The sequence below is a fragment of the Marmota marmota genome, unplaced genomic scaffold (assembly GCF_001458135.2).
Source record: "Marmota marmota marmota unplaced genomic scaffold, marMar, whole genome shotgun sequence".
Taxonomy (NCBI): Eukaryota; Metazoa; Chordata; class Mammalia; order Rodentia; family Sciuridae; genus Marmota; species Marmota marmota.
In genome coordinates this window covers 38,673,875-38,679,532 of record NW_026000108.1, presented here as the reverse complement: position 1 = coordinate 38,679,532, position 5,658 = coordinate 38,673,875, and the positions used below count along the sequence as shown (strand labels likewise).

The 5,658-nt window shown below is 43.4% G+C and overlaps 1 protein-coding gene across 3 annotated transcripts in view; it reads right to left on the bottom strand.

Moving 5' to 3' along the window:
• Dcun1d4 (defective in cullin neddylation 1 domain containing 4) overlaps positions 1-5,658 on the bottom strand; it is a 73,053-nt gene that overhangs the window by 66,898 nt on the left and 497 nt on the right. The window contains exon 1 of one of the 3 annotated variants that reach the window (XM_048784459.1): positions 5,078-5,100. The exons of the other annotated variants lie outside the window; for them this stretch is intronic. The gene's annotated coding sequence lies outside the window, so the exon portion shown is untranslated. Of the gene's footprint in view, positions 1-5,077; positions 5,101-5,658 lie in introns of those variants that run through there. 3 annotated transcript variants of the gene reach the window in all.

The following is a 5,658-nucleotide window of genomic DNA, read 5'->3' as shown; positions in this document are numbered from 1 at the left end:
AAAAAAAAAAAAAAAAAAAAAAAAAAAAAAAAAGAGGAAGAAATCCTCAAAGATGGAATAAGAAAAAAAGTCATATCTAGGGGTAATGCTATTTGGAGCAGGCAGGGGTCTTTTCCTAACATTTAGTGGTTTATTCAGCATATTAGTTTCAAACCCCACAAGCCTACCTCCCTACGCTGAAAATAACCCATTAACAATGTTTTCTAAAGAAAAGCAATTCAAAACTGGACTAGCAGGCACTCTAGAAAAAAAACAAATTCTTGGATCTAAACTGTCATACAACGATTTACTAAAACACATAATTCTATCTAAAATGTTTCCATGTCTTCTTAAAACACAATTTTAAATGCATGTTCTTTCTGCTTTAAAGAATAATCCTCAAGAGGTTCCTCTCATAACCTGAATTTCAAAATAAGAAAAAGAATAAGTTATGAAAAGCTATTAACACCAATTCAGGCTGACCAACTGTAGAGTTGGCAGCAATGATGTAGAATTCACTACAGATAATTTTACTTTAAAAATTTACCTCCAACTCATATTTTAGTTTCTAAATGAAAGCCTTTTCATGTTAACTTAAATAAATCCTTAGGAACAGGATATAGTGATAAGACAAAAAGCAAGAAAAGCCTAAATACTCTTCCTAAACAAAAGACCTGCTATCACCACCCTAACCTTCTGCACACAGGACTCTGTGACATGAGATTAGAAATGGACACACACATTCAGACTCCTTCTGTTCCTCCCACATGACCAGCATTTCAATCTCTCCACACCTTCAAGACTGATAACTTAAATAGTATTTTTTAAAAATACTATTTAAATTAATTTGCATATGGCTGACTTTGTGAAAAAAAAAAGGTGAAGAATGAAAAAGCAAGTTTGCATTCCCTGAGGTGGGGGGAAATGTAAGATAATGAAAAAAAGATAAAGAAGCATGCAAAATTTTATAGATAATTCACTAACTATTCAGTAGCTGTTTAAGTTCAATCCAATACATATAAGCACTAGGCAAGGCATCATGCTAGACACTAAGTGGACACAGTCCCCAATCTCAGGGGGTAATAATCTAATTAGGGAGAGGAGAAATTAGTAAGCAAACAGTCACTGTCATGTAACATGAAACTGAGCAACAGAATAGAAGTAGCCAGAAATTTGGAGATCTAAGGGCGAGAGTCCATGAGAGAGAGGGCAAGGTAAAGCAGCTCCATAGCAGCAACCGAGGGCAGTCAGCAGAGGCTGTTCATCCACACCAGAGTCCATATTTAACTAAGCAGCTGGGAGACTCCAAGTTTCCCAAGTAGGCAGGGGGAATCCTAAGCACAAAGATCACTCAAATGGTAATAGAGAAGACAGAGGTTGAGCCTGACAAAAGTACAACTGATTATCACAACCGAAAAATGGGTCAGACCAAAGGTAATGGCCATAGGTGCAGGAAGAAGCATCCTCTCCTTCTCACTACTGGCCAGGGAAAGAGAGGATAAAGAAATGCCTAACTAAGGTTACAGTGTGCGTTAATAAAAGTTACTGCAGTTTCATTAACCAAATGAACAAAATTAATTGGTTTTGGTATCCTCTTTGACTACTGGGAAGCTCAGAGCCAGATACATAGTCTATTTCCAACAGACAGCAAGAATTTTAGTGCACCTTTTAAGTCCATATGCAATTTATTTTCCTTCACTTGATAGGATTTAATATTTTGTAAGTCATCCCTAATTCTTTTAGAATAAAGCAGAAAATACATCAGGAAGATTAAAAAAAAATGAGACCAAGCCAGAGAGAACCTTGTTAAGTAGTTGGCTTAGACGTGTACCTGTTGCCAATCCAGAGCCATCTGAGCACCATCACTCCAATCTAGCAAAAGCCACATTCTATCATAGAAGCTGAAAAATGCCAGTCTTTACTTTCTCTGCCTCCCTCACAACTAGGAGTAGCATGAAATCGTTCGACCAATGACACTGGAACAAAAGTCTCCAGGGCGAGCTTTTGGGGAAAAAAAGTCCTAACAGGGAACTTTAAGGAAATATGCTCCTTCCTTCCCTTCTTTCTTACATAAGCATGATGTCTGGTGCTGCAGCAATCATATTGCAAATGTGAGGCAAAGAGCTTGGATCAAAAGTCAAAATACATAAGAAGAAATGATGCAAAAGAGACAAAAAAGGCCCTCAACAATGCCCTCCACACCTCTAGGAACCACCTCCACCCCCATCAGTAAGCTGCCTTCAAAAGATGTTTCTACAAATGACCAGGATTGGGAGCTGCTACTCCTCCCCCAAGCTTTCTGCAACACCCCGCCATAGAAAGCCTGCCAATATATACAACCTTTATGGGCTGGTGGTAGTGAGCACCTACTTCCATGGTCTTTTGTGAGTTTAATGCAGACAGGCCAAACACACATGAGCACATCACTATATCAAATGCAAACCCATGCTAAGTTAAAAACCTGACAAGATGTGTGCAGAAATAGTGGCATCATGTGTGCCTGCAGGAGCCCACTCTTTTTGTCCTTCAAGCTTTACCCCTCAAGTCCTTGGAGAGCATGCCACAGGCCCAATGCTGTTTTCCATTTCCCTTCTGCTTAAGAATAAGCAATAATAAAGCTCAGATGGTTTTCTTTACTGGCCTCTTCATGATCTCTATCTGGAGCTGAGTAAAGAACCCAGGGCTGAGTTGTGATACTAAGTGCTGGGAAGACTCTGAGAAGCACAAAGAGCCCCATTCTTAATGACATCGTTAAGCCACTGCATCAGTCTAAGAAACACCTATTTCTATACTTCCTGCTACTGGACAATAATAAGCCCTATTATTTAAGCCATTTTTAGTTGAGTGTTGCTGCTTGCCAAAAGCACCCTGACAATATAAACTATCAGAAGGTCAGTTTCTGACAAACTTGATTTTTATACTGCTGAGTTAACAGGATCATTAAACATTAATTATTAGCTAAAATTATCAGGAGGATGATTATTATTAAGATGAGAAAAATGCAAACATATATCATACACAGGAAGAAGGCAATATGTTAGTAAGAGCTGCAATAAGTAGGTAAGATAAAAGCAGAAAAGGAGACAATAATAAAGTTTGAAAAAATGATCTGATCAAGTCCAGTAGAGGCACATCTTGGAGCCAGGAATAAAGAATGAAGAGTAAGTAAGTATACAGAAGTCCTCTAAGGTAGAGAGAATGAGGGAACTTTCTTCTCTGTTTCTGTTACAGATAAAATTACCTAAAAAGCTTCCCATTCTAAAACTGTCAAAACTGCTAAGTAAGGTATAAGAAACACCTGTTTAAATGCAGAGTAAATTCACAAGAAAAAAAAAGGACCTTTCCAAGGAACCAAAATCAAAGAGGATCCTAAAAACCAGAGCAGAAAGTATAAGCTGATATTGTGCAAGAGTTCAGGCCTTTAGGGCTAGAGACAGGAGTTAAGCATGTGCAATGGGCACTTCTCCTTTGAGATATACTAGAACCAAAGAAAAAGGTAGAAATGACTAGACTAATATTTTCTTTAAATCTTGAAAACAGTTATAGATAGCTCTATATATTTTCAACCTCTTTGCAAGAGTAAATCCCAGAATTAAATGCATGTTTTTGAAAAACGTCTGTATTATACATTTACATATTTCAAAGGATTTTTTGGACATTTTAACCACAGACTTAAATCAAATATGACAGAAAGATACTCATTATTTCACACACTGACCTTTTTAGACATTTAAAGAACCATCATGCAGTAAATATGCAACTTGAGTATATTTATAACTATATCAAAAGGTTTCCAAACCTTAGGATTTCTTGTATAAATTTTATTCACTAGGATCATTAAAATACCTAATGACTGTTACCAATAGTTTCATATTAGCTGACATATCACAAAAATAATCTATTATTTCTACCTCATCTTCCTAACCTCTACATTAGATTTGGGAGTTACCACTGTAAAGGGAACTGGCAGAAGATGTTATGGTTGGGTATCTACAAACTGAGAGGAACGTTTTTAATACTAAAGACTGAAGGAATTCAGCCCACAGCTAAAAAGGAAACAAACAACACTCATTTGTTTTCCACACTTACTGAAAGATGAAGACATCACATATTACCTTTACTCACTTTCATATTTTCTGCTAGCTTTATGAATGGGACAATTCCAACCCAAATTCCATTAAGCCACCTCCATCACTCAATTCAATTCAAAAAATTCCCCTTATCCTTGGGCAATCAAAATAGCCCAAGAAATAACAAATAGTTTATATCGTCTTCATAAGCGATACATACAACTGTCTCTACTGTGTTCCCAGGTTTATATAAGACTGCGCCTTTCAACCTAGGCTAGCTTACATACAAGATGCGGAGAAACACACCTTCCTAAACGCTGCCTTGCGTTGCTTCTTGAACCTATATGCTAGATGGTTCTAGACTAAGCATTTATTCTCCAAGGGGAAATGCAGGGGAAAATAAACTCGGAGATCAAGAGCCCAAGTAAAAAAGGACTGGGCTTGGCTTGGGCTCTCTCTCTCTCTCTGGCCGATACAGTCCCCAGGGACTGGAGCGCCTCCCGAGAGCGTCCTCGGGTCGCTGGGGGAATAAAGCACGAGTTAGCAGAGCGGAGAGGCTCTGAGGGGCGCGCTGCATTCTGGGACTCGTTTCCACAGTTACCCACGTGCACCCAACCCAACCGCGGCCCGGCGCGACCCGGACTACAAGTCCCAGAATTCCGCGAGACTGCCTTTCCCCTTCACACCCGGCGACTGAAGCCAGACCCTAAAGGAAACCCCTAAGCGCCCGCCCCGCGCTAGGGGTGAGGTCGCGCTCCCCAGAAGCTGAGCCCGGCCTCCAGCTCGACCCTCTCTCCAGGGAAGCAGGTCCCAAGACATCAGCCTCCACACCTGATGGCCACAAATTAGACAACTGCGTCACAGACTGCCAAACCCACGGACCGCCAGGGACCCCGACACCTCCCCTGCGCAAAACCCTCGCCCGGCCTCCAGGGCCCGACCCCTCCGGCTACCGCCGCGGAAAACCCGCAGCCCGCGCCCCTGCCCCGCCTCCCAGTCCTGTAGCCCAAGCCCGCGCCAACGCTGACCTCGCTTCCCGCCGCTCGGGGAGAACCGTGGCCAGAGCCAACCTCGGGACACCTCCCCCGTCCCCTCCACCCCAGCCCCGCCCCCTGCTCTCCGCTTGCCCCGAGGCTCTGGGCTCCCCCCTCAAAAGGACCCTGGCTCGACAAGGGGGAAGAAGCACCCCTCCCAAACACAGTCCGACGCCCCCCGCCCCGGCCCGGCGCGAACCGAATCTGGACGTGACAGTACTCCCCCTCCCCAACCCCTCCCTACCTCCCCTTCCTAACTAGCTCTTCACCCCCACCTCACCGCCCCCACCCTCCCACCCCACATCCTCCCCACGTTCCTCTCTTCCTCCCGATAACCCTACCGTCCCAACACCAACCCCCCAAACCCTTACCACTCTTAGTTACCCAACCACCCTTCCAGTGCCCCTCCCGCCCGCCGGACTCCCCAACTATTCCATCACACCCCAATGCTTCCCACTATTTCGTTCTCCCGTTACATCAGCCCTCGTCCCTAGCCCGCCCTCCTGCCCCGCACCGGCCACTCGCCCCCCCGGCTTTCCCCCCCACCCCCCATTTGTTCCCCCCCACCCCTCGCC